We start from the raw sequence: 22,539 nt of genomic DNA on the forward strand, positions 1-22,539 counted from the left end.
TTATCTTGCATACAATACTGAACTCTTAAAATAATGGACAGATTCATGTATGGGGGGGAAAAAATTAAAAACATTTTTTTTTATTGAATTGTCTAATCAACCAAACATTTCGCGGACCCCCTGCACTACCTCCATGGACCCCAAGGGGTCGCGGACCCCCTGTTGAAGACCTCTGCACTATAGAATTACAATACATCCTTTTGCAAGTTTTGACTTTTCATTCTGCAGGCAGAAATGCTCCATTTTCCATATCATGTCTCCCTTCAGTGAATTTTCTCTGCATATCAACACTGTTGGATGTTTTGTGGTTACAGTCAGTTTGACAGAACAGAGATTCAGGGAGCTGCTTTTCCCTCTTTGGCATGCGGTGCATTCAGTCTTCATGATCAAAATCATTCAAAATGTGCACCTTTTGACAGTTTGCATCCATTCTTCAGCCAGAAGATACTCCAGATTAAAAGAAACAATTGACAAAATCTTGAAAAAAAACTCTCTCTCTTTCACAACAGCTTTACAGCTTACACTTCAGCTGACACTTGTGGTGGAAAAAAATCTTTTTAACCTCTCTGTGAAATAGTCACGATGGAACTTCTTAAAGAATTAAAATCAAAATTTAATGAACAGACACTTCAATCAAAATTCAGCTGAATGGATAGAGCTCTTTCCCCACGGATGGTTCGGAGATCTAACAACAATAAAAAGACAAACCCTCACAGATGTTGTCGGCCGCTTCACCCACCAAGGCCAGGTTCCCAGCCTTTTCGTGGGAACAGGGTTAGGCTGGTATATGCAGGTTTAAGTGAGACAAGTTATAACTAAAAGAACCATATGATAAATGTCCACCACAACACTGACATCTTTTTTTCAGCTTATACACTTGAGCTGGCACTAATGTCTTTCTGGACCTCCTCTTCAGCTGTATTCACCACTTACACTTCAACTGACATTCCAATTTCATTCAGCACTGATACTTATATATTGACTTTTCCACCTCATTCAGTGCCTCCATTTATAGTAAGCTAAAACTTCTTCTTATTTTAAGTCCTTCCACATTGACAGCCTTTGAATTTTCAGCAGCGAGCACACATACATTTTCTTCAGAAGATGTTCTCTCTTCTAGTTATATTCTGCAGCCTAGAAACCTCAGTATTCAGGAATAGTGAAGCCAGGGAAGAATCATAACTACAAAAACTGGCTTTGCTCACTTCCTGGCAGTGCGATTAGTTCCGAAAGATTCATCCGTCCAATAAAATATCCAGTCAGGGTTTGATATGTCATTCAAACGAATTAACCACGCTGCCTTTAAGGTGCAGTACACGACATTCAGAGCATTAATATTGCAGCAAACTATCTATGTAAATGGGGTAATACCCGAGCACTTTATGAGTTGTTATCCCAGCTTCTCACCTCTTTGTTGACATAGCCAGGCCGGACGTGCATGCTTTTTAGTGCATGTTAGTGCACGTGAGCGTGCCCCACTGGATAGCTCATGGCCGCCGCTCTGCACTGCTCTCATACGGCAGTTAAAGCTGGTTAGCGTAGCGCCCAGCTCTGTCAGCACTGTTGCCGTTGTTTGCACCGTTAGCACCATTAGCACGGTGTTAGCTGCGGTTAGCGGTCGTCTCCATGTTGCGATGCAATAGAAATGCTCCCAATCTTCCATAAAGAACCTTCAAAGCTCTTTCTTTTCACTGCTCCTTGGCAGTGGATACTGAACCATGGCAGCTTCCTTGCTCACTTAATAGCTGCCCCGCTCTGAAGACTACAATGAAGTTGTCAGATTACAGAAGCCCCCCTGATGTGTGTGGGGGTTTAATGCTAATTCTAGCAGGCCTTGTCAAGTACTTACATTCAAAAAATCTGCAAAGAGGACAGAAATGGCAGCACTTTAAGATAAAGCAAGACCTGACCTCAGTTTAGTCATACATCCTGATGCAGCTCTGAACCAGCCCGGCTAACACTGATTTTCCTTATGAGGCTAATAACCCTCTTCTTTATGCCCTCCATCACAGACTTCAGGGCTCTCCTCTCCCGTTTTATCACCTTGGTGGTGCCACTCGGATTACTGGTGGCTGCTGCTGGTAATGATGCTGTGAATCTATGTATAGCCTCCTATGTATGCTTTGGAAGTATAGAGGGGGACGGAGAGACAGACAGATGAGAGACAGAACAGAAAAAGAGGCGCCTAAAGAGACAGAGGGAGACAGTGGCGTCGTTCGAAATCGCATACAAGCATACTTTTTTTACTGTACTAAGTATGAGGTAAAATTGAGGATGTTGTCTGTTCCTACTGCATATTATTTGGATTTTATGCATGCTAGAAATACCCGGATGTATACTAGGTTAGCAAGAATATCTGAGTATGAGACGTGAGCTCACTGGACATACTCTACCTAAAAATGCATCGCATCTCTCCAGGCTGTGTAATGGAAGACTGCGAGGTAGACGCTTACATAATTAACCGTTGGACAAAATGATTCCAAATGGTGGTGAGTGACGTTTAGGTACACCTAAGAGCTCACTTATAGAAAACATATGCGACACTCATTTTTGATAAACACGTTTGATACAACAGTGGCTCAGACCCGTAACTCTGTGATGGAAACAGTCATGTGTCATGTGATACAGAGGACGTATTGCTCGTGTATACTTCAGTGTGAACAGTCTGCCAGTATGTCAAACTTAATTGTTCATTTAGGCAGTATGCAGTTGTTGGGGTCTGATCATATGGCTTAAACATGTGCTGTGGACAAAGAGAATCAGGCCTTCACTGTTTCAAGCAAAGGTTTCATCCTGATTTGTAGTTGAGGAGAGCAAAGGAATTTCACACTCAGGTGTGAATTTCCCCCCCCCCCAAATAACCATGGTAACCGCGGCAATCTCATTGGCCGAAGGCCAAGAGACCCCAGGACCCCTGTGGTTCAACCACTGTCCAACAAAAGTGCCTGCAGATCACACCTCCTTGCTTTTTCCCGTCGACCTCCGTCGAACAGGGAGCACACCACGCTCTCTTCGCTCGGACACCCCCCGTCCAGGCCACAGAAGAACCAACTTTCCCCGCCAGCGCAACGCTGGCCACGAGGAAACAACGGCCCTCAAACCCTCAAACCCTGTCAGGTCACGAGCCGTTTTGCTGGACGAAACGACAGTGTTCCACTTTGAGTACGGCTCCACCAGCCCGCGAGACGAACCCGCATCAGCGATCCGTTCTCCGCTTTTCTTTTTATTTTGTGCACAAACCGGCACAGAGGAGCCCGACGAAGCCTCGCTCCTCTCCTGACCGATGATTACCGGGAGACCTACGGACCACGTCGTCTCAGCCGAAGTTAAACTGTCCTCCCTGCAGCGAGGATAGTTCACGTCTGCGTTTGCTCCAGAGCCACGCCACGACGGACCGAAACAGCGGCAGCTCAACGCCGCGCGACACACAGCGCCCGCTGCAAAGCCGCGCCGACCCGCAAGCTCCCCCCTGTCCCGATTCCCGACGAGGAAAACGGACCGCTTTGCTCACGAACACTTCAACGTTGCAACGAAGCATCGACAAGTAAGGTTCTTGGCATTTGGGCATAGCTTAGCTTAAATTAACGTAAGTTTAATTCAGGTCATTCATTTATATGTTGATATTCCCGTGTTTTTGTGTGTTTAAGTTACTGTCGCGTGATATCGAGATATTGCGCAATCATTACGGAACAGAGAAGTTCCGCTGTATTTGTGTATCAACTATGACTGTTTGCTTGGGATTTATTTGATTTATTTTCATTGGTTTTACTACACTTCGTGTAGTATTCTCTGCTCATTAAATCAGCTCTGTGAGTGAAGTGTGGAATCTCGGCTATCGTACATAACTGCTGGCAGTTCTACCGACAACGGCACGTTATGTACGATACGCCAGACACCCCCATTATCACTACAACGCGGACCGCACGCAGAAGCTTGATTCATGACCCCCACCTTTGCTCTCTCTTTCTTCTCTCTGCCCCGGGAGAAACCCCATTGAAACGATCGCCTCACATCACGTGCTGCCCAGGCACACGTGATTACATACAGCAGCCTAACTGCCATTTTGGTCCGAGTCACTCGACTCCGCCATCTTTGTAGTTTCTAGCTGTAGTTCTTAAGGCCCCTCCCCTTTTGGCCCGCGTCACTCGACGCCGCCATCTTTGTAGTTTTTAGCGGTAGCTGTAAAACTCTCCTTCCTGTTCACCCACAGACCCACACACACACAGACATACACCCTCATCCATTTTATTCATTCTTTAGTTTAGGCATATAAAATTGTATGATAACGTTTGTTGGTTGCAATATTAATTGATTTGATCATTTATTATTTTGATTTAATAAACTCCGTTATACTTTAAGGAGCAGTCGTCTGTGATTACTTGTGCATATGTATTTGATAAGACTGTATGTAGTAGCCTGTGCTCGAACTTAAAACCTTCACTGTCACTGAATGTATAGTCATACGCAGACTATTGACATTATGAGTGACTACTAATTATGAGACTTAGTTTTATCGTTTGGTTATTGGTCCCTGTTCGCAGGGTGGTGCCCCGTTTATATTAATAATCATTAATAATTGTTACATACATCAATAATTCTATTGATGTCAAGAATTCAGTTTCTTAAATGCTGATAACCCAAACACGCTCCTTTAGATCCCAACACAGTACATACAAACTGAGTATGCATTATGAGATTTGGAGCACTGCCACTGATGAGGTAAATGAAGTAAGAAAACTTAAATAGGGAGGCAGATGGAGAGAGAGAGGCGGATTGGAGGCTCAGGATGTGTGAAAGAGAAACCCTGAGAGCTTAACTCTCTCTCTCCCAGCATTCACAAGCTGTATTAACCACAAGTTTAAATTTAAGACGCAACACTTTTTTGTGCAATGACCACAAACTCTGCAACAACATCAAACGCATCTGCTTCACACCAATATGTTATCTAACTGTTTTGTTTTATGCAGTTGAAACTACCTTTATTATACTGTGATTTTTCAGGGCGACGCTGTAAAGCACTTCAATATCACTTTTGAAATAAGAAAGAACCAAATTCTTCCTCTTCCAAATGAAAACGTTTCATTCTACAGAAATACAACAAAAATATTTCGTGGTTTTGCTGCTACAGCTTCACCTGGTCTGGTATGAACATCACAGCTCACGTTACAAAACGTAATATACATATTTCTGTGTAGCTGACATTCACTGCGTACGTTAAATGGTGTAAATAGTTACATAGTCTTGCTTTTGAACTCTGCTTTGGTGCAGCTCCTGAGAAGAATATCTGGCTTTTTAGCTGCTAAAATGTTCTAAAATGTTGTCGTCTTGATTTAAAGTTGCCTCAGTGCTTCTTCTACTCTTCTTGTTTCTAGTTTTGCCTCCTTCCCATAATCCCTTTGTGGTGTGTTTCTCTGACTTGTATCGCTTGGCCCATTTGCATTTAGAGGACGATACAAACAGCTACAAATATTTTCACCCTGGAACAGATTTCTTGGATATAACCTGTACACAAATGTGTGCAGCTTTACACTTCACAGATGCCTTTTCCTCACTGTAATCGCCGACTGTAGCCTCCTAAGTGATAAGCAACTTCCTCCCTCACAGGCGTTTTGCAGTCTCTTGTCCCTTTCACTCTTTCATGGCTCTGAATTTAATTCAGCGACGTCGGCCCCTCGGGAGCCCGGCCGCTCACTCGGTGTGTCTGAACTCAAGCATGAAACATAAAAAAAAGGAAGCAGTCTCAAAAAGGGACTTCTCTTGTTTGCGTGTGCGGATGCTGCTGCTTTGTAGCCGTGACCTTGCTGTTCCGTGAGTTTCTTTTCATCAGGCCGTGTATGCACTGCTGATTGGCTGTTTGCAGAGGGAGAGAGTATGATCTTCTGACTGGAGCTCTGCCATCAGCTGTTATTTGTCCACGCACACAATAGTCTTTGAAGACGAATAATGTTGTCGGTTGTGGAATGCCATCGGGGAATTCTGCTCACTTTCTCTGAGAAGATGTACTCATTAACGCCAAAAAAAAGCAGCGTGAGAGACCGAGAAAGCCAACTTTCCTTTGGAAAATAATGGATATTTTCTGAAATATACATGAAGGTTTCCACTCTGCATTTGAATTATGTAATCCAGGGCTCTGTGAACATCTCCCAGTCTCAGTCAGAGTTGGGGTTGTGTAACACTCAAGATGGAAGTGAAAGACCTCGGGGCATGTGAGGGTTTTAAGTTTTATTTCATGCATTAAGTGTCTGTGAGATGGGGTTTGAGGAATGTGCTGGAGTGGGGGTGGTGTGAAAGTGGCAGGGAGAGGTGTGAAGTTTAGGACAATGGGGCATAGGCCCAGGTGGGGCTTGTTGGACTTCAGCCAATCAGTGAGCTGATCGATGAGCTGAGGAATGCAACTTTGAGGGGACAAAGGGTTTGAAGCGCTGGGGGATTTCAGATCTTCTGCTGGCCACCGAGGAGGCAGACCAGCCTTCTGGGTGGCTCGGATTGGATCTCACATTTGATTTTATATATATAGGTTTGTTTTGTTAATAATTGTGTGATTCGGTTTGTAACTGTTTGTATCTGTTTTTATGCTTCTTGGATAATAAATCCATTTGATTTTTACTTTAACCTGCTGTTGTGTTTTGGAGGCGATTGAGACAGCATGGCTGCAAGGGGGGGGGGGCGATTTCTCCCTGTGTCCAGAAGTTGTGGCCTTAACAAATTTGGCACCCCAGATGGGACTTGACGAACTCTAAGACGGGGATGTGGGACCGCGGATACTTTCGGAGTGTACACGAATAAAAGGTGAGCAGAGCCATTTTAATAAAAATCTGTTTTGGTAATCTTAGCCGAAAGTGTTCACGGACCGCATAGACCCTTAGGGCCGCATCTGGGCACAGAGAAAGACCGCAGAGTAACCTGTAGCTGGAAAAGTGCATTCTCCTGAAATTCACGCTAAATAAGACCTCAGAGAGGCCGGGTTGGAGTCCCGAGGCGGGGTTGGAGTCCCACGCTAAATAAGACCTCAGAGAGGCCGGGTTGGAGTCCCGAGGCGGGGTTGGAGTCCCACGCTAAATAAGACCTCAGAGAGGCCGGGTTGGAGTCCCGAGGCGGGGTTGGAGTCCCACGCTAAATAAGACCTCAGAGAGGCCGGGTTAGAGTCCCGAGGCGGGGTTGGAGTCCCACGCTAAATAAGACCTCAGAGAGGCCGGGTTAGAGTCCCGCAATGTGCTAAATAAGACCTCAGAGAGGCCGGGTTGGAGTCCCGCAATGTGCTAAATAAGACCTCAGAGAGGCCGGGTTGGAGTCCCGCAATGTGCTAAATAAGACCTCAGAGAGGCCGGGTTAGAGTCCCGCAATGTGCTAAATAAGACCTCAGAGAGGCCGGGTTGGAGTCCCGCAATGTGCTAAATAAGACCTCAGAGAGGCCGGGTTAGAGTCCCGCAATGTGCTAAATAAGACCTCAGAGAGGCCGGGTTAGAGTCCCGCAATGTGCTAAATAAGACCTCAGAGAGGCCGGGTTGGAGTCCCAAGGCGGGGTTGGAGTCCCACGCTAAATAAGACCTCAGAGAGGCCGGGTTGGAGTCCCGAGGCGGGGTTGGAGTCCCACGCTAAATAAGACCTCAGAGAGGCCGGGTTGGAGTCCCGAGGCGGGGTTGGAGTCCCACGCTAAATAAGACCTCAGAGAGGCCGGGTTAGAGTCCCGCAATGTGATATGGAGAATACAGCGAAAAAATAAATAGCCTGTTAAACCAGAGGCAAATATAAGGGTGGACTAAATTGGGGTTCCTTGAAAAAGGCAGTTTTTGCCAATTAAAATGTGATCAACTTGGAGTGTGCTTAGAGAAGAGAGAGAAGTGAAATGTATAATGAGTTTGTTGGACAAAATATACTGCTGTCTCTGTTTCTCTGTCTCCCACACAATCTGAGTTGTAAAAGGTGGAGATTGCACATGTGTTCTGGTACGAGGACCAGGAATGGTGTGAAAGGACATGTCTGACTGGCAGCAAGTCAGACTCAGTTCACTGACTTAAAAAACACCGATGATCCTGGCAGCAGAGCTGGTTACACCCACTGAGACAGCGGCTTCATTAACCCCCCTTCCCCCAAACCACTCCACAACCCCCAACCGGAAAGGACAAAGGCACTGGCAAGCTGAGCAGTGTCATGGACAGTTCTCTTCACCACCCACACGAGAACGAGCTACCTGAACAGTCACTGCACTCACAGACTCAACTGAAGTGAAAAGCAAATTCCCCACCATTGGACGACGAAGAAACACCCAGAACTATGTGACCTTAGAGGCACAATGTGTTGTCTGCTGTTTTTAGCATGTAATTTGTAACACCTATTCTGCTTACACATCATGATGACACCTATGTGTAAAGAATAATCCTTTTCCCTCAACAGCTTGTACTTACTTTAGCAATGCCACACGAGAACTGTTATAAATGCTTTTAATATACAGGGCAACCAGTTATGAGTGGATGATGCATTGATGGATACAACTGTTTCATGTACTCACTCTGAAGAGTGAGTAAAGGGGGAATTGTGAGGGTTTAAAGTTTTATTTCATGCATTAAGTGTCTGTGAGATGGGGTTTGAGGAATGTGCTGGAGTGGGGGTGGTGTGAAAGTGGCAGGGAGAGGTGTGAAGTTTAGGACAATGGGGCATAGGCCCAGGTGGGGCTTGTTGGACTTCAGCCAATCAGTGAGCTGATCGATGAGCTGAGGAATGCAACTTTGAGGGGACAAAGGGTTTGAAGCGCTGGGGGATTTCAGATCTTCTGCTGGCCACCGAGGAGGCAGACCAGCCTTCTGGGTGGCTCGGATTGGATCTCACATTTGATTTTATATATATAGGTTTGTTTTGTTAATAATTGTGTGATTCGGTTTGTAACTGTTTGTATCTGTTTTTATGCTTCTTGGATAATAAATCCATTTGATTTTTACTTTAACCTGCTGTTGTGTTTTGGAGGCGATTGAGACAGCATGGCTGCAAGGGGGGGGGGCGATTTCTCCCTGTGTCCAGAAGTTGTGGCCTTAACAGGCATCATCATTATTTCTACTTAAAACAAGCAGCATTCCCCTTACTCGAAACAGTGGCAGCTGTTACCATAATATATAAAAACAGATCATTGCCATTCTCTGTCTCTGTTGTCTCTGTTGTTCTTTTCCTTTTTGCACCCCACCCCCCTGCATGCGCCAATGCACACAGACTGCTTTCAGGGTTCATACACATTTGGACCAATGGATTTCCATGACTTTTCCATGACTTTTCCATGACTTTAAACCAAATTTCCATGACCAAACATTTTGTGAAATCTCGGTGTATACATGAAAAATTTAAACTAAAAATGAGAATTCTTAAGCATACAGCATACCTTAAATGACACAAATGAATGAGAGACAATAGTTTGATTAGAATAACAACATGTATGTACTCTGACAGGCATTCAGTAGGATCCAGCTAGTGCACACATTGCATTCCCTTTTAGTGCAAATTTTAACAAAACGAGTTGGCAATTAACTCTTCAAACATAAATCAACAAAAACAACTTCACATTTAAACAGGTTTATTAAACAACATTCACATAACAACACATTGGTGGGCATCACACTCACAACATGTTATCTTTGTGCTAATCACCATTTGATCTGTGACGCATCGCATTCTTCAGTCACTTTCAATTTGACGCTATTTTTATTGCAGCGACAACGATGCCAGCAAACAATGCTGCTTTCAGGAGACCTTTGGTACAACGAGCCCAAAGGCTGGTCTGAGTCTCAGCAGCTGGAGCTGGTTTCTCATCAAGCTGCTCAAGGTCATTAATTCGGGCCGACTTGACATCATTGTCATGCTTAACCCTCTTTAGCTCCTGCTCAAGGTCATTCATTCGGGCCGACTTGACATCATTGCCATGCTTAGCCCCCTTTAGCTCCTGCTCAAGGACATCATTGCCATGCTTAGCCCCCTGTAGCTCCTGCTCAAGGTCATTCATTCGGGCCGACTTGACATCATTGTCATGCTTAACCCTCTTTAGCTCCTGCTCAAGGTCATTCATTCGGGCCGACTTGACATCATTGCCATGCTTAGCCCCCTTTAGCTCCTGCTCAAGGATATCATTGCCATGCTTAGCCCCCTGTAGCTCCTGCTCAAGGTCATTCATTCGGGCCGACTTGACATCATTGTCATGCTTAACCCTCTTTAGCTCCTGCTCAAGGTCATTCATTCGGGCCGACTTGACATCATTGCCATGCTTAGCCCCCTTTAGCTCCTGCTCAAGGACATCATTGCCATGCTTAGCCCCCTGTAGCTCCTGCTCAAGGTCATTCATTCGGGCCGACTTGACATCATTGTCATGCTTAACCCTCTTTAGCTCCTGCTCAAGGTCATTCATTCGGGCCGACTTGACATCATTGCCATGCTTAGCCCCCTTTAGCTCCTGCTCAAGGACATCATTGCCATGCTTAGCCCCCTGTAGCTCCTGCTCAAGGTCATTCATTCGGGCCGACTTGACATCATTGTCATGCTTAACCCTCTTTAGCTCCTGCTCAAGGTCATTCATTCGGGCCGACTTGACATCATTGCCATGCTTAGCCCCCTGTAGCTCCTGCTCAAGGTTATTTATTTGGGCCGACTTGAAATCATTGTCATCCGCAGCCCAGTTTAGCCGCTGCTCAAGGTCATCATATTCATTCCAACCCCAGTTTAGCTGCTGCTCAAGGTAAAGATTGTCATTCCAAGCCCAGTTTAGCTGCTGCTCAAGGTAATCATTGTCATTCCAAGCCCAGTTTAGCTCCTGCTCAAGGTTTATTGGATCCATATTTATCTTTCTTCAGTGGAAGCACTGTACTGGTGTCTCTTGAAAGTTAACTAGTTTGGGCAAGTAAAGTCTGGGGTATATACAGTTTTTTTGACTTTGATCTCATGTCATGTTCTGTCATTGATCTTGACGAATCATGTGTGACGTCATGCCATTCTGTGTGACGTCATGCCATTCTGTGTGACGTCATGCCATTCTATGCGCCTCAATTCCGCATATCCCGAGATGCATTGCGTTCCGGTGAGGATTTTATTTGAACCAACATGGCGGCGAGTGATGCGGGAGCCGGAGAAGCGACAGCTTTCACTTTTAAATGCAAGTATTGGGTTTCAACTCACTCGAATGTCACCGATACCGATAAAGCAAAATAAGAGCTATTATAACATCACATGTGTGTTAAAGTGATAGGTTAAGTTACGTGACGTTCGTAACTGACAAGCTAACTAACGTTAGCCGCTGCGCTATTACCCTGTGCCGGTGTTACGTCTCGACTGGTTTCTGAACCCATGGTTTCTCGTCCGTGCGCAGCAGCTGCTTTCTGTCTCTGTCGCCAGATTCGTCAAACATTAACAAACATATTGCTGGAGATCTATAAACCACATCTCATATTAATCATGGCGCCCGCCACATAACGTAACACTCAGGCACCCAGTGGACGGTAGGTTTCTGCAGGGAAGACTTTCCCATGCTAAATCCCTTGTGTCGACTAAATTACTGTCGCCGGCAGTGGTGTATAAAGTACTCAAAAGCCATACTTGAGTAAAAGTAAAGATACCTTACTGGAAAACTACTCAAGTAAAAGTAAAAAGTCACCTCTTAGAATACTACTTGAGTAAAGTCTTAAAGTATCTGATATTTATTGTACTTAAGTACAAAAGTACTTAAGTATCAAAAGTAATTTTCTGACATTAAATGTACATCATAACCTGAACATTAAATGAACATCATAACCTGTTCATTGAAAGTAAAAGTACAAGTAAATGCTGTTAATAAAAAAGCAAAGGGTCAGAATTGTGAGAATTATGAAGTTTATTCTTTTAAGTGCTGTGGCACCATGACCAAGGACATGGAGCTGTGTTGAACATAATTGGGTCGGCTGTGATCCATTCAGGAGCAACAATGTTCAACATAATATATTGTACATAAGTATACTTTTGCATCTACTATGAACTTATCATCATAATTCTCCGAAAAGCAATATGACACTATGAAGGAGTTGCGTTTATAAGTATGCTCATTAGACTAGAGGATGTAGAGGGCAAATGCATAATATTATGTTCAGCAAAACATATCCACTTGATGCATCAGGTCAGTGTTTAGAGAAAGGACACCTGCCTTGTAAACTCCTATGGGCCTGATTTGAACACAAAGGTTTTGCTCAAGCTGAATCTGCAATTGGGCGACTGCTACCATCATAACTCCATCTGATCATCCACAACATGACTCAAATATCAAAACATGATCAATACTAAAGCAGCAACCCAGTCATTACTTGAAACTGAAAAATGTCCTGTTCATCTTCAAAAGAAGTTGGTTTTCAAAATTGCGAGAATTCAGTCTCGCTCTTCTTGGGCTGAAGACTAGTCCTGCGATGCTAAATAGCCTTTCACAGGCCGCTGAGGCAGGTAGAGGTGTGTTCAGCGTCACAGACAGCTTGCGCACAGCTGCGAAGGATTTCACTAATGCTGCACTCTCGCGGCTCCTGTCAATCCGTGTATATAGCTACAGCTAACGTTAGCCAACTAGTGCTGCACAACTGTCAACACTTCCTCAGCTCACTAACTCGCTAGCGATCCACTGGTGTTGGTCTTCGTCACCACCGTCGTTTGTTGCGGGAGTAGCAGGTGCTTCCATTTCTGCTTCCATCATGAAATCAGTCATCGTAGAGTGGAATGCTACTTATGTAGTCGCCCGCTAGCTATAGCATGAAGTATCAGTTTTCTTTGCAAAATGTAGTGAAGTAAAAGTAAAAGTAAACAGAAATATAAGTAGTAAAGTAAAGTACAGATACCCAAAAAAACGACTTAAGTACAGTAACGAAGTATTTCTACTTCGTTACTGTACACCACTGGTCGCCGGTGATGAGTGATTTATGTATTCATGCTGTGCGTCATATCGCATTCCTGTAAAGTGTGCGATGATATCGTTAGCCAACATGTTTCTTCTGCAACGTCGTTATTCTCTTGTAGTGATTATATCTTATCCTCTTCACTTGACTCTAGCCGAGGTTTCAAGGCTGTTCGGTCCATACATTGGAGGGAGAAGGACTCTGGAAAATCTCTGGAACAACACGAAGTCGCCAACTGATCATCATACCGTGTCCCAATGAGGGTTACCATGTGAGACATTTGAAAGATCCACAAACACAGATTGGTCACGCTACAATTTTCATCCGACCACTCCAAAGAAACCTGAATCTGAATCTGGAGCCTGTCAGGTCCTCACTTTTAAATTGGTGTTCCCATATGAAAATGCCAGAGTATGAACATGGCTTGTGTTACATTTTTAAATGATCTTGTTTACAGGCATGTCAACCAGAATGCAGTAATGAGCGAGTTGGACCACCTCAGAAATGTGTGACGTGTGGAGAGGAGTTCCCTTTTACAAGAATCAAGGCTCACAGTGATGAGTGCGTGAGGTATCGCTCTACAGAACTAAAACGTCACATTTGTCAAGCACTCAAGTAGTCGTACATCAGACATTAAGCATTCAGCTCTGGAGTCTGCCAGAAGATGTAAAGCATGTTGAATGTGGATGGAGGATACTGTATGATCCTGGATATTGGTCTTGAGGGAAAGTTGAATTTGAATGGATTTATTCTGTTCTGTTCATGACCATTCTTTTCTAGTTGCAGTGTTTTTGTGAATGTGTAATGTAATATAAAATATACTGGCCCCAATAACAAAACATGCTTCTCTTTACCCAAGACCATCACAGAGCAGTGGTGAGGTAGAAACTGTGGTGACCACAGAAAGTGCCTCCTGAAGTGAAGGTCGATTTGTGAGCATGTTGACAAGACTACAGGGAAGTGAGACAACAAGGGCCAGCAAGAAACTACTGCGTGCCACCTCGCAGGGACATGTGGCTGCTCCTGAGATAGTTGACCTAGATCCCACTGAGGAGAGAGGCTTCCCAGCTGTTACATCATTTATTGCAATAAATTGTTGCTCTCTACATATAAATTCATCCAGTATTAATTGGAATAATTTAAAAACTCTTTCAAATCCCAGTGAGGCAGCAAAGAGATTCAAAGAAGACATTTTAAGCCAGCATGCAACTGGAAAGTCATTATATCTGACCATGGATCTTGGAGACAGTGCAGAGGACAGTCCTTTCTTTTCATAAGAGGGCTAATGCTGAGTGGGCTTGGCCCTTGACATGCACACTCGAGGGTAAATTGGTTACACACGCAAAACTAAAGATAGAAAATCAGATATTCATTTAACCGATGTCTGTACTGTGTATGTTGCTTTTTCAGGAGATCCAGCAATTGGTGATTTTGGAGAGTGACTTCTTTGTTGTTGCTGGCCGAATGATTGGTCATTCATTCCTCCATGCCTTGGAGGACTCAGCCCAGCTATCCTGCATGTGCTCCTTGGTGGATCCCCAGAAGAAGCCATAATAGATATTAAGGACTGTGCTGACCGTGACATCTGTGAGACAATCAAAGTGGTAAAATACATTTTTCCAGTAAGATTTTAATGATAAAAATTCAGGGCAAGGACAATAAAAGTAATACCTGATGTCAGAAATTTTTCTCAGAGATGTATAATACCACAATCACATAATTTACTAATTTAAACCAGCAGGGGGTGCTGAAGCAATATTAAAACCATCAACGTAAGTCCATTTCTTTAAAACATGTAATTATAGTGAGTGACTGATGTCGTCATGTAAAATGTGTTTTTAGAGCAAACACAGTTGTAACAGGTTCCCAACATGCTGTTTCAAAGGGATACAACATTACATTATTTGGCATGTGGTTTGAGACCAGTGGGTGTTGTCAACCGCGTGATTGATAGTTATTGACAAGTTGTCCTTTCCCTATTTGTTGTATCAAATCTGAATATTATGCAAGTCTTGATGAATCAGGAATTCTAATCTATTCTAATTGTCACTATTGGCTGGAGGGGACAGCAGATTTCTCATCTGAAGAAAAAAAACAGAATCAATGAGTTGGCACTGTCATGGGATTTGCCTGCAGTCACATCGGAGAACAGAAGATGGCTGCTGGACAAACTGCTCCTCCATGCTGTGAGTATTCTGATCTGTACTTAACAGATCATATAAACCAGACCGACGAATCAGAGTTGAAGTTCTGATGTGGGACAACATTTTGTCTTTTTTGTGACAAACACAGATAGATGTTGATGAGTTTATTAAGTAATGCTAATTCGACTGCTAGTTAAAGATTAGTACGGCTGCTTTGCTTTTCTGTTGTGATGCAAATGTTTTGCAGGTCCTTGGAAGAACCTCAAGACAAGTGAAACAGTTCTGAAGGGGTTAAAAGAGACACTAATCTGACCGTTGCTAACTGAGAGGAAAGACACAATTCCCCTCTTTCCAAGAGCATCTGATGCACAGTGCACACCACAGGTAAGTGACCCCATGATGCTGAGTCAGAAACACTCCTCTGAACTCACACAAAAGACTTTCTCAGAAATGACATGTGTTTTCTACCCTCTGGCAGCCATTGTTTCACTTCATTACAACTGTAACGGAGTTAAAAATGTACTTTATTATTCTGTTGAGTATGTGTGAATGCTATCTTTATGAGCTATTTTTATTTAGCGGTTTATTTTGTGAATGCTTCCTGCGGAAGCGCCGTCTCACCTCTTTTGTACCTCCGAAGCCCCCGTAGTCCCGACTTTCCCTCCCAGTGGTGTTTCGTACTGATGAGGGTAAGTTGTGTGGAATAATATCGTTGCACTGTTTTGTTGTTTTCTTCGGGAATGTAACTGTTGACATTACGTACTTTAGTAACTGCTAAGGCGATGACCTTATGAAGCTGTTACGTGCCGTTTTGACTGTGGAAAATATAAGTTTACTGGCTGTTTCAGTTCGCCTATTTGGCGCCATTTACTTTTACGTCAGGCTGCCCTGTCATAACGGAACGACGCAGATACTTTGGCATTCCTTTGTGTGAATTCTGTTGTCTTGCATGTTTAGGAGCGGATGTATACAGAGAGAGTGAGACCAGGAAGAGACTAATGTGGTTTATGTTGTCTTCTGCAGCGAATAAATGCTGGAAAACTACCCTCTGAGTCGTCTCCTTCAATGCCATTCAAAGTCTGTTACACAACAAACATTAACCTGGTGAGATCTGAAATGTGTTGCATTGAAATGATCACAGTCAGCATTTGATCTCTAAGTTAAACCCACATCGCATCACTGCATGAACAAGTACTGCTCAAACATGGTTGTCCTGAAGTCCTTACGAGTTGAGTTTCATAGAAATGAACTGACACTCATAATTGCTGCCGAAAAGGAAGGAAACTAATTAAAGAAACGTGTTGCCATGCAAAAACCTCCAGTATGGTTCTTTAAAATAACAACCATGCCCTGATCCAATTACAATTTGGATGATTAGAATTTAAAATGTCTAATTTTCTATTCTGCTCTTTATCCTAACGATTCAGCTACGGGGTGAGATAAAAGGCCTCAGGTATTGTTTCGACACCTCCAAGAGGGACGTATATCCTCGCAGGTGGGACAGCCGACGGAGTAACCGCCGTGTTAGGTGCGCAAGCCTGTCCCGCTTTCCCCGGGGAGGGATCCGTTCACGCTACAATGGAGACATTCTTGCTATTTGTAGCACTGACACTGGCTTTGGATTGGTCTAAGTAGAGGATGCCTATGTAGAGACAGCTGTGGAGAGATCATGCTGGTGTAGCATGGGCTGTTGGTGTATTGCCGTGCAGCTGAATAGATAATGTGGACTTCAGGTCTGGGGAACCCACGTCTGCAAGCCAATGGGAAGAGAGCTGTGTCTGCAGGTCTGAAGTGCGTCTAGTGTCCCCCAGAAGTGAGATGCATCACTTCCGTTAACTGTCTAAATCTTTCCCCTCATCTTTTTTAAACCCAATTTGAAAACGCTCATGTTTCTCTGCAGAAGACTTCACAGTCAGTAATGACACTTTAATGTTTCTGTCGAGTAAAACAAAAGCTAAATATCCGGGCTTTATGTGTGTTCAGTGTGAAAGAAATACAATGCTGAACTAGAAAGGTGCACTCTGCTAGGTGTGTCTGCAACAACCACTGCTGTATTGTGTGGTTGAATGAATACAACCCACAACTGGCTAACCCTCTACACTGATGGGTTGGAAGGCGTCATAAAACACATTTCATTCAAACTGAAATAATAGCAGCAATGTACGCAGGCAATCGGCTTGAAGCCGTTGTATAAGATAGTTTGGAAAATATTGCCAGAATATGCGGAGATGTACAGCAATGTGTGTACTGGTAGTTCCGTTAGCTGTTAGTCAAACACACCGTCCAACACAATGAAAGTGAGCAAACTGTTTCCTCGACCAAGCAGAGCAGCGACCGAGAGTGTGCACTGGTAGTTCCGTTAGCTGTTAGCTGAAAGATACTGTCCAAAACACTAAAACTGAGCACACTCAGCTGTGTTATCGCTAGCGGCCCCTAGTGGCAATAAGAATAAAAAAGATTATGATATATTATATATTTATATCTGGAGTAAAAGCGAAAACATAAACCTGTCTTTTGTCGTTAGTGACAGTGTGTGATTTAAAAGTGTAACTAAAATGAAGCAACCAATCTTGAACAGGGTGTAAGGATTACAGATACTAGAACCCAAAAGCACAACTCGGAGACAAGATTCAGGTATAGGTTTCTTTACTTGGTAAAGGCAGGGTCAACACCGGGAGGTCAGTCCAAACAGGCAAACAAATCCAACAAGGGGCAGGCAAAAATCCAAGGTCGAGAAAACAGGCAGACAGCTTCGGAACAGGCAGATCAGAACAGACAGGAGAGTTAGTCAAATAAGCAGACAGGATGAAAATAAACTAATATGAAGGGGAATTCGATCAAATATTCGGCGAGCGGGAACCCATTCACGCTCTTCAGGACCATAACCCTCCCAGTCCACTAGGTATTGCAAGCCTCTACCCCATCGCCGAGACTTGAGAAGGCAACGGACCGTGTAGGCAGGTGCCCCATCGATGAGCCGGGGGGGTCTGGGGGGGCTGAAGGGGGCTCTCCTTGACGTGTTTAATCCTGGAGACATGAAAGGTGGGATGAACAGGGCAGTAGATGACTTTATATTTCAACATATAACCAATTCTTCAGGGTCTGCTGGACACATTTCTAGGGAAAGCACTGCATTAGGCTTTAGAATGAGGTACCTGCAGTGATGGGGGCGTATCCACCATTCTTCCATTTGAAACAATATGCTTCGACTGTGGAGAGTTATGTAAAGTGTTGCAGGGATAACATATTTGTGGAGGCCAACCCCCAAGCTAGCATCTCACTGGTTCACTCCACAAAGAGCCAATGGGATTCTTCTGTTGGATCTTTGATTAAATAAGCTGTGTGGCAAACACAAGTTAAAGATACTTTACATGTTTTGTTTAGGATTCACAAATGAGCTCCACTTTTACGAGTTTTGAAGCTTGAATTCAATCACCAGAAGTTGAAACGCGAACATGTAGGCTATAAAGACACTTTGCCCCATGAGCACGAGTACACACAACATGGCTGTGAACGTTAGTCAGTGTGAAGATGCTTAGAAGTCTCCTCAAGCCACTTAAGCTGGACAAAAGCAAACCATGAGAGGGGTATTTAGGGGTTCGTTGAATTCTCTTAAGCTTGTGTTATCACAAGCATCTAACTAAAAAACACATTCACATTGATTGATTGATTGATTTTGAGACGAGGTAACAGGAAGTGCAAAAATGCTGACTCATGTCTGGCCTGTAGGACTTATTCTTGCACCAATCGATTCTACCCACAATACCAGAATGCACTGGGGTGGAACCAAACCACCATCAGAGACAAAGCAGAGTAGGACGGAACACTGAGCTGTTAAGTATCTAAAATTATACCGGGCTTCTTTATTAGCCCGCCTCCTGCTACAATGCTATTGAGGTGTGTTCCTGCCGGGGCGGGGGGGGGGGGGGGGGGGTGATTGGGCTGCTTCATGTGCGCGGTAATGCCTTGCTCTGCGGCAGCAGTACGTGTGGGAGTCACAGCGGATCAACAACCTTCTCTCTGCTGCACCGGAGAGGAGGCTTCAATGGATTTTCTCTCCTGGCGCTGGTTGAACCCAATTACACTTGAAGCAATAAATCCTTAGCAATGCAATTTCCCCTCTAGACAAGCTCTGCCGGGCTTTCCCCCTCGCGCTCTCCTCTTATCTCTCACCCTCTTTCTACTGCAACACACCGTCTCTCCCGTCTCTCTCTCTCTCCTTCGTCTGCTCCGGTGTTTTCTCTCGCTCTTTATCCATCCCTCGCTCCCTTTAATGCTCTCCCACCCTCTCTCCTTCATCTCTCCCTCCTCCTCCTCCCCGTCTGTCCTTTCTCTCCTCTTATCGCTGTGTCACCCCAGACCTTTGTCCCACCATCACCTCATCATAGCTCCCTTGTTTTCTCTTCCATGTGTCCCACTACACTGCACTGGCTTCCTGTCCAACAAAGAATTGACTTTAAAATCCTGCTGTTGGTTTACAAAGCACTGAATGGTTTAGGGCCAAAATACATCTCTGATCTGCTGCTACCTTATGAACCATCCCGACCCCTCAGGTCGTCTGGGACCGGTCTACTTTCTGTTCCCAGAGTCAGAACTAAACATGGAGAAGCAGCGTTCAGTTTTTCTGCTCCACATATCTGGAACAAAGTCCCAGAAAGCTGCAGGTCTGCTGAGACCCTCAGCTCCTTTAAATCAAGATTGAAGACTTTTCTGTTTGCTGCTGCCTTTAATTGAACCACATTCAATTAATATATTAATCAATTTCCTGCAGTTCTGCATTTTACTACTGCATTTTATTTCTTACACTGTTTTTTAATGTTTTAATGAATGTTCTTAATTGTTTTTAAATCACCTTTTCTTTTGCCTTATGTTTTGATGCTTTTAATGGTTTTATGTGAAGCACTTTGAATTACCTTGTTGTTGAAATGTGCTATACAAATAAACTTGCCTTGCCTTGCCTTGCCTTACACTCATCTTCCATCATCAGAATCAGAACCGTTTATTGCCATGGTATGTTGAACATACAAGGAATTTGACATGACGGGAGGTTCACAACATTTAACAATAAACAACAATCAACACAGTGCAAAGTAGAAACATATTAAAATTTACAGAAAGATATAAAATAAAGTAAAATATAAAATAAAGTGCACAAACGAACAGATAACAGGACTATAAACAAGTGAGATGTAATAATGTAATGTAAAAGTGTTGAGTGTATTTAAATAAGAACATAGAAGGGATGTGGGAGTGACCGGTAGGAAATTGTCCTGGGGATGACAGAGTCCGGGCTCGCTAGACCGCTGAATGAAGTGGAGTTCCTGCACGGAGGATGGATTTTCTGAGTTTTGTTTTTTTCTTTTGTTTGTTTGAACACTGATCAGATACTGATCAGAGCTGATCAGAGTCCGGGCTCTGTTCATGAGCCCGACTGCGGATGGAAAGAAACTGTTCATGTGTCGTGAGGTCTTGGTCCTGATGGACCTCAGCCTCCTGCCAGATGGAAGGGCAGTGAACAGATCATGTCCACGGTGAGAGGGGTCGGCTGCAATCTTTCTTGCTCGCTTCAGGGTCCTTGACACGTCATGTGTCTTTGTCTCACTAGCTCAAGTACACTAATCTCTCCTCGTGCGCCTTCAGCCCTCCCTCCTCTGCATGCTAGTGCTTTTCACAGAATATTGCTGAGAACACGAAGATCGCTAATGAAATAACTTATTTATTTAAATACAGTGTGTCCACCTACAGATGAGTACACTTGTTTCCAATTTTTTTTAAACAAATGACCTGATGTGTCTTTCTTGGGATTTCTTTCTGTAACTATATATTGCATTGGTTGTTGTAATGGGAATATACTACTGTTATTAGTAATAGTAGAAGCAGAGGTGGTAGTAGGAGTAGCCATTTGAAATAAGCATAAATTAGCCTAATTCTGTCTGCTGCATTTCTCTGTATGAGGGAATACTCCCTTCCCTGCACATGCTATACATCTTTCACACATACTTGACTGATACTCTGCATTGTCAAAAAAGGAGCATGATGTATTGTCCTCTAATTTCAAGATATTTGCCAAATTCTATAAACTAAAGAAATTCTTTTCTACATGGTTTTCATTTAGACAACAAGGCAGAGGTTAAAGGTTGGGAATGTAGTTTTCTTCCAGTACCTATTAATTTAGTTTCATAAACTTAGTGCGGGACCACGCCCAGAACACAGCTCATTTCCCCTGCACAAGTATTTAAGCTCAACGAACCTGTTCACTTCCTCTTCGACTCTGTTCTCTCATCCCTCCCCCAACCCCATTTTTGTTTTCCTATTCTCTCTCTCTTGCAGGATTACAGGAACGACAGGGGACTCTGCACCGCCACAGCTTCCTAAGAGATGGCCCCACCCAACAGTCTCCGTTCCCACCAGCCGCCGGACACCAACGGTCCCCCACCACATCCCTTCATCCCTCTACCTCTATCCCTACCTCCTTTCATCTCTCTACCTCTATCCCTACCTCCTTTCATCTCTCTACCTCTATCCCTACCTCCTTTCATCTCTCTACCTCTATCCCTACCTCCTTTCATCTCTCCACCTCAATCCCTACCCTACATCCCTCTAGCCTACATCCTTTCATCTCTATACCCCTACCCCTACCCTACATCCCTCTATCTCTACCCCATACCCTACATCCCTTCATCCCTCTACCCCTACCCTACATCCCTTCATCCCTCTACCCCTTCTGCTTCCTAAACCTAACTATCATTCCATTACGCAATAAAACTCTCGAAACTTATACTGTTATTGGCGTGGTCCTTGTTAGTGAACTGTTATGAGGGAATGGGAGAGAGAGAGACTGAGCTAATGTAAGGTTCTCTGATCGTTCAGATGAGCTGAGGATAATAAGTAAAGGACCTGCTTCTAGATCAAAGCGAATGTCAACAATGCTCAACTAAAAAGAACCAAAGAACACATAGAGAGCTGCTCCTGAGGGCTGGACATGAGAGCCTGTGCAGTATTTGATAGAGGTTGTGTTGAGGCCCTTCCTCCTATATGTGAAGAGGAATAGAGCCACTCGGTTCTCCCTCTCATTTGAGTCTAAAGTCTAACAATGATCTGTTCAACTCATACAAATAGGGTACCAGTGTAGTAGGTGTTGCTTTCAGACAGACATCTGTAACTGGTCTCCTTTCAGTCTCACAGGCTGTTAAATGGTTTAAACGTAATGTGTTATTTGAAAACATCTAAAGAAGCTGTTATTGACTGCTTATATTTTCTATATTCATGATCTTGTTCTGACTTTGTTCCTACTAAATGGTACACAGCGGGGTTGTAACTGTAAACATGTATTAACCCAATCAGGTACCAGTAGTGTTGCCAAAGTTTTTACTTTTTATTCTTTTAGATTTGTGTGAAATTGTCAAAATTAACAAATGAATTCTTGAGTTATGGCTGATAAACGTGTTTCGTGAGGTCATCTCTAATCAATTCATCATGGAGTGCACGTTTGTGCCAAACTAGCATTTTCTGAGATT

The 22,539-nt window shown here is 43.8% G+C and overlaps 1 long non-coding RNA gene across 1 annotated transcript; it reads left to right on the plus strand.

Annotated features, from left to right (window-relative positions):
- Positions 1-13,037: 13,037 nt before the first annotated feature.
- LOC306790481 lies at positions 13,038-14,644 on the plus strand. The gene is made up of 3 exons (XR_013772706.1): positions 13,038-13,149; positions 13,336-13,448; positions 14,289-14,644. It is a non-coding gene; the product is annotated as an uncharacterized lncRNA (long non-coding RNA).
- The last annotated feature ends 7,895 nt before the right edge of the window (positions 14,645-22,539 follow it).

This window comes from Melanostigma gelatinosum, assembly GCF_949748355.1.
Source record: "Melanostigma gelatinosum genome assembly, chromosome: 16".
Lineage (NCBI taxonomy): Eukaryota > Metazoa > Chordata > Actinopteri > Perciformes > Zoarcidae > Melanostigma > Melanostigma gelatinosum.